The following is a 7,023-nucleotide window of genomic DNA, read 5'->3' on the forward strand; positions in this document are numbered from 1 at the left end:
CATACAGAGAGCTCACCAAAAGGTCAGACTGTAACACTGAATTCCTAATCACTATTACCAACAGTGGGCCATGATTTATTGCTGTAAGCAAAACAAAGACAAACCAAAAAATTAATAGAGAACAATATTAAAATTGGAAAAAAGAGAGACTCGGCAAAGTTCTACTGTCATTTTAAGAGCCCAGAAAAGATGTATCTCAGTTTTTAAGTACCCCACAAAGCTGTACTTACATGGTAAAAAGTATACCTTTGTTAGGTGAATCCATTGGGCATCTCAGTAGAAGACGTACAAACTGTTAAAAGACAATTAAAAATATATATATATACATATATACATATAACATATATTTATTTAAAATAGATCAAAATAAGAAATAGCGATATCCCGCAAGGCCGAATTTCACAACACCATATACTATAGACATCTTCCCAAAGTGCATAATGTGGACGGTGGGTTTTCTATCCTGCCATTTAAAGGAATGTTCTACATTTGAGTTTTAATGATTGGAAATGTGTTACAAACAGCTCATCTTTGTAACTAATTTGTGTGTAAGACCAGTCAATTGAATCACTTGGCCTATTCAGACACAAGAATACTGAAAATGGCAGAATTCAAAGAGGAACCCAGGAAGCACTGTTCAGATGACACTCTAGACTCACCCCACCACGGTATGGTGAAGAGCTTGCCAGAAGCCCCTTTTTCAGTCCTTATGAAGAGTTTAACTTTAAAACAAAGAAAGTGCCCATACTTGGCAGGGTTCCTGCCTGGTGCGTATTTTACAAGCCTGCAGTATTGAGAGGACCCAAAGGGTGACACTGTTCAACATGAAGTCTGAGGTAACTGGTTCTTAAAATACCTGGAGCACAGAACTGCATCCAGAAATTACAGCTGGGAAAAAGGAAAAGGGTGGGAAAGACCATTTTTTTAAAGGAAGGTAAAAAATCATGCCTTTCATACAGATATAAAATGAACATGGATTAAAGGTTTTATTGAATATATTAATCAATGAAGGTAGATGTTGTAACCACCTCAAAGGAGAAATAAAAAATCACAAATCTGTATGAAGTAAAGGAATGTTGAAATGAATGTCTGGACAAATTTTGCAAGTCTATTAACAAGAATTATTTTGCACTGCTATCAGTTATCTACAATTTACAGAGTTTCCACTGAACTGGAATCAGAAAACCCTGGAGGGTATTCTCTGGAGTCTAGACAATGGAGCTGTCCACCTGGGCACAAGTTTTTCCCATACAAGGGATACCTCTCCCCTGAAACCAGAAGACAGGAAAGAGAGAAGCATGTGTAGTTAGGTAAATTTGTAGTAAGGACAAGAAATTAAGGAAACTCATCTCTGATAGTCTCTCTTGGCCTTTTTTTTCTTTCCCTTCAGTGAAAAAGAACATGAGGTTATCTGCTACAAATTAAAGGAACTGGTTGCTGTGAAACGAATCCAAGCATAAAAATATCTCACATCAGCCTTACCACAGTGACTTGCTCATTTCATTTAAAGAAGCCTGTGAAACACAGATAAGTCATCTGGGAGATACGCTGGATCATCCTTTTAATGCCTTGGCACAGGCTAATCCTCTGGACACTGTAAGAAGTCAGGTTTAGGAATCTATCACTAGGCAAGTTTGTGAAACAGGGCGCTAGCGTATTTTACTTTATGGGGTTCACTAGCAGAGCCCTGAAGAAATAAAACCCAGGACTGGTGAGTTTTGAAAGATCCTTGGAGTTCTTTCTAGGTGAGACATTTAGGAGAAATACTAAGAAGTACTGGGCACTCAATGAGTGCAAAATGAGGGAAGGAGGAAGAGCATAAAAGGAAGGGAGTAGCAAAGGAAGGGGTCCGGTGGGGAACTCACACAAGCTTCACCTGAGGCACAGTGTGTCCGATGGAAAAGAAAGTAGACAAGAGCAAGAAAGAAGGCAGATGATAAGCCTGAGGCAGATCTGTGAAGGCTGAGAGCTCACAGTAGAGAAAGAGGAAAGAAACAGAGGACAATCAAATCAGAACTTTCAGGGGAGGGCTCTGGCACTATATATATATATTTAAAATTATTTATTTATCTATCAGAGAAAGAGCGCAAGCAGGGGAAGCTGCAGGCAGAGGGAGAAGCAGGCTCCCCGCTGAGCAAGAAGCCCAAGGTGGGACTTGATCCCCTGGGATCATGACCTGAGCCAAAAGCAGACAACTAACCAAGCCACTTTGGCATCCCTGGCACTGGTATTTAATAAGTTCTTGTGGAGATTACAACCTACAGCCTAGGTTGATAACCACTGTTCCCCAGCTGGAGTTCACCAAGTAAAGCCCATCATTGATGCTGTGGTTCTAAGGGATTCATCTGTTCCCTACTCAAGAGAATGTGAAGATTTTGGTTGAATTTCTTCTTTTTTATTAGAACAAAATTTCTGAAGAGAAAATGACTTGTGGTTTTTGCCTGTTTCAGTTGTGTCATATCACTTTCTGTGGAGAAAAAGAACGGGTAGACTTTCCACTTATCAGTGTGTACTACTGTTGAAGTCAAACGAGAATCCAAAAATGTGGTTGTAAAAATAGCAGGCTTAAAGTCTTTACTCTTTTCTTTGTAACGTATTACTAATACTACAAGTGGTACAGTGGAAAGAGCAATGGGTTTGACCTCAGAAGATGACAGAGCCACTGACAGTATTGCCCAGGGACATCATGACACACTTATTTCAGCCTCAGTTTCCTTCTCTGGAAAATGAGATACTACATCTCTTTGGATCTAAAATTCCACTGAATGTAAGATACACCATAGCTTTATATACCACTAAAGAAGGACAGATATTATTTTATTTCACTGCTAATGTAAATGGTTGGAATTTATTATGACAAGATTTTTGGTAATAAAGTTCAAATGTTCCAGAATATAAAAATAAAACTCGTTTTTTCTTATTAAAAAATTCAATGAGCTGAGAAAAATCTTTTCCTTTTTCTCAACAAATAAGTATTTTATTATAGTCTAATGCATCTCCCCAAAAGGGAGACGCAAAGTTATATTTTATTTTTTATTTTTTTAAAGATTTATTGATTTATTTTAGATAGAAAGAGAGAGAGAGTAAGAGCATAAGCAGGAGGGGCAAAGGGAGAGGAAGAGAGAATCTCAAGCCAACTCCCACTGAGTACAGAGCCCAACACAGGGCTCGCTCTCACGATCCTGAGATCAGGACTTGAGCTGAAACCAAGAGTCAGAGGCTTAACTGACTGGGCCACCCAAAGTGATATTTTAATTTGTTTTTGTAAAGTAAAAACTTTTAAATCAATCTCTCCTAAAGTCAATTTGTTAATAATCCCTACTGAGACTTTTTTTTTTTAGAGTCAAATCTTAACTGAAGATACAAAAGATTATCTAAATAAAAGATTATCTAAATAAAAAACCACCTCCCTTTTAACTTTTCTGTATGACTTCCAAAGATGTGATGAACAACACTATCTCCCCCTAAGAAAGTGATTGGAGATCTACATATGCCTAACCAGTGATAAGAGCAAGAATTGCTTTTGTCAAAATGTAAATATGGGATCTTAAAGATTTTTTTAGCTTAGCAGAAGTGTTTTTAGCTTAAAAGAATAGTGTTAATGTTGCACATTTGTACTGTGAAGACATGAGAGTAATTATAAATGCATAGGTGAACTGGATAACTGTGTTCAGTTAGCGAGGTATGCAACTGTAGATGGGAGGAGGTACAGGGGAAGAACAAGCAGGAGGAACAAGACTGTAGGGGAACACACGAGTTTGGAGAAAAGGACAACTGTGTAACAGAAATAAGACTAGACTAAGGAAATCTAAGATGTTAAAAATCTGAATGTCTCTAACACTGGATGAGTCCTACTGGATGAGGCTTTCAATAAAGGGTAGCCTGACAGAAAACAACATTCAGGAAATAGCCAGAAACACACACACACAAACCCCACATCAGTCTACCTTCAAACAGGAATGAGGCTGGGTGGAGCTATTTTTCTTATCCAACTGATTGTACACAAGAAAGTGTGACTGAGGGGTATGTGGTGAGGGAGGTGGGACCTAGAGACCCAGCACACAGGACAACATTAAATGGCTCCGGAAGAGCCTCTCAGCAGTCAGGAAACAAAAACACTACATCAGTCTGGCCTAAAAATAATTTGTTAGCGCACTTTAAATTATGGAAAGGATGGAATGATCCGAAGATTCAAACAACATCCACCCTCTTCAATCATTTCTTTTCCCGGTCTTATTCTCTCAATTTTCTTCCTTGGGGCACAGAACTTGGGACACCAGGCGCCTTGGGTTTAGGTCCTTACAGCTCATGAGCCATGGATGAAAACCAACCCCACAAGCGAACCGCCAGACCCGCTACCTGGACAGCGTTCATCACTGTACACCAAATTGATCCAATGAAAGATTTCCGGGCAACTATAACGGAGGGTCAGACTGATGACCTCCCCCGAACCCACTGCTTCTGCCAGATGTTACGCGCCTTACGCTGAGATGCAGTAAGAAGTAACACAACCTACCAATGAAGCCCGCACGCCGAAAAAAATGGAACCAGGATCTAATTAGGCCTTTGCAGCTAACTAAATTTTCAAGAAACACCGACGAAAGAGACACAAGTTAAACAACATCATCGGTAAGAAATGAGCCAAATGCAAGAATTGTTCCGGTCCACGGGGTAAATATCCCGTTTCGCCAATGAGTCCGTGGCATGAACAGAAATGGGAGTTAGGAAGAGGATAACAGAGACCCAGCGATATCGCGACCAAATACAATGTGGGACGGGGTCTCCGTAGGTACATTTGACAAACGAACAATGAAATGTACCTTTGAAACAATCCGAAATTTGAACGGAGAGTGAATATTAGGTGATATTAAGGAATTACCTTAACTATTGGAGGTGTGATAATGGCGGGTGATTATTATTATTTTTTTAAGTACTCCTCGTAATAGTTTAAATGGGAAACGTGCTCTAAAAGCGTGGGACCGCCCGGCCAGCCCTCTTCGCACCACGGCGGCCTCACGGCCCGCTCACACCCCTCTCGCCCGGCCCTCGAGGTGCCCTGCGCACTGGCGCTTCCGCCGCGCTCGCCACTCCCGGCATGCTCCGCGGGCCCAGCGCGACGGCCGCAGGGCCCACAGTCCCAGGCCTGGGTCCCGCGAACGGCCCGTTACCCAAGGTGCTCCGGGCGCGGCGCTCATTTGCATATACCAACCGACAGGGAAACTCGGCAGGTCGTCGCGGCCCAGCCAGCGTAGCGCCAAACGTGCGAGCCTCGTGGGTGGCTCCGTGTCACCCCAGTTCCCCAAACGTTCCGTGGTCACCGAGGAGGCGCACGCTTCGATCGCCCTAACTAAGAGAGATGAGAATCCGCCGTGCCTTATATATGTGGTGGGCGGAGGCTGTAGCGTGCTCGCTTCGGCAGCACATATACTAAAATTGGAACGATACAGAGAAGATTAGCATGGCCCCTGCGCAAGGATGACACGCAAATTCGTGAAGCGTTCCATATTTTATGCAGCTCCCCCAGTGAACTGCCACTCTACGGATTAAGCACCAAAAATGGTTTTTGGAAAAGTCGTTCCGGAGCTCTGTTGCGACTTTCATTAAGCATTCCCTCTAGCAGCTACTAGCCCAGCACACCTGCGAGGTTCTCCTGGCCTTCCGCGGAATCCTCCCTCCTTGGAGATGACACTTGACCTCCACGGCCCCCGGGCATCTTCATGGTTGCCCGTCACGTTGCAATTACTAAGTGACCTAGGCAATCCTGGTATCTGCATCCGAACGCTCGTTCTCATTCGTTAAAATCTGTTTTGGGTTTGGGCAATCAACTTTCCTCTTAGGCAAATTTTCCATCACAGAATCCGTCTGATTTAGGCAAACCAGCATTTCTGAGTGCTCCTTAGATGCCAGGTGAAAACAGGCATACAAAAGCGGTCTCAGAAAGACTCGTGAAAGCAGATCCGAATGGGCTTGACGCTTCTAGCCAGTGCACTTAGTCCTGGAGCTCTAGGATCCACAGGCCACCGACATTGATCTCATCCGGTGTAACCGCTACTCCTTGGTAGAAGTCCCTGCTTTAATGCAGCTCGCAGTGACACAGAGCGTTTACACTCAGGTCTAAAACGACCGATGAATGTCAGTCACGTCGTAGGCGCAAGAAATGTGCACTAATGTTGCTTCCTTCCTTTAACAAGGATTCATTAATTTAGCCATAATTTAGCAATTTAATAACTTAGAAGTGATTTTGTAAGGATTCATGGACCAACTCATGTGCTAGTGTTCTACTACCCAACAGAGGCAATACTCTTGGCGCCTCTGGAGTTTATGTTGTTGAGGGAGACAAGATCATACGTTAAGTCTATTTCAGAATTTCTAAATTCTGTAAGGAAGCACAAGTTGACATTTTCCATTTCCGAGATATGTACAAACGACACGTTTGCACATATATTTTTCCACGTGCAATTCAGCTTCTTTTACAGGCCATAGACTGCTCTACAGGAATATTTTTCTAGTAAAATGTCACAATTTCATTATTCAAGTATTTCGACCGGTACCGTTTCCTCAGAGCTACTCGGCGAACAGTGGCAGTTCACTGGGGGAGCTGCATAAAATATGGAACGCTTCACGAATTTGCGTGTCATCCTTGCGCAGGGGCCATGCTAATCTTCTCTGTATCGTTCCAATTTTAGTATATGTGCTGCCGAAGCGAGCACGCTACAGCCTCCGCCCACCACATATATAAGGCACGGCGGATTCTCACCTCTCTTAGTTAGGGCGACCGAAGCGTGCGCCTCCCCGATGACCACGGAACGTTTGGGGAACTGGGGTGACACGGAGCCACCCACGAGGCTCGCACGTTTGGCGCTACGCTGGCTGGGCCGCGACGACCTGCCGAGTTTCCCTGTCGGTTGGTATATGCAAATGAGCGCCGCGCCCGGAGCACCTTGGGTAACGGGCCGTTCGCGGGACCCAGGCCTGGGACTGTGGGCCCTGCGGCCGTCGCGCTGGGCCCGCGGAGCATGCCGG

The 7,023-nt window shown here is 43.6% G+C and overlaps 2 non-coding genes across 2 annotated transcripts; one reads left to right on the forward strand and one right to left on the reverse strand.

Annotated features, from left to right (window-relative positions):
• Positions 1–5,403: 5,403 nt before the first annotated feature.
• On the forward strand, positions 5,404–5,510 carry LOC118002907. Its single transcript, XR_004677214.1, has one exon. It is a non-coding gene; the product is annotated as a U6 spliceosomal RNA (small nuclear RNA).
• Positions 5,511–6,603: 1,093 nt separating this feature from the next.
• On the reverse strand, positions 6,604–6,710 carry LOC118002908. The gene has a single exon (XR_004677215.1). It is a non-coding gene; the product is annotated as a U6 spliceosomal RNA (small nuclear RNA).
• Between the last annotated feature and the right edge of the window lie 313 nt (positions 6,711–7,023).

This window comes from Mirounga leonina, unplaced genomic scaffold, assembly GCF_011800145.1.
Source record: "Mirounga leonina isolate KUSES-001 unplaced genomic scaffold, KU_Mleo_1.0 Mir_85, whole genome shotgun sequence".
Lineage (NCBI taxonomy): Eukaryota > Metazoa > Chordata > Mammalia > Carnivora > Phocidae > Mirounga > Mirounga leonina.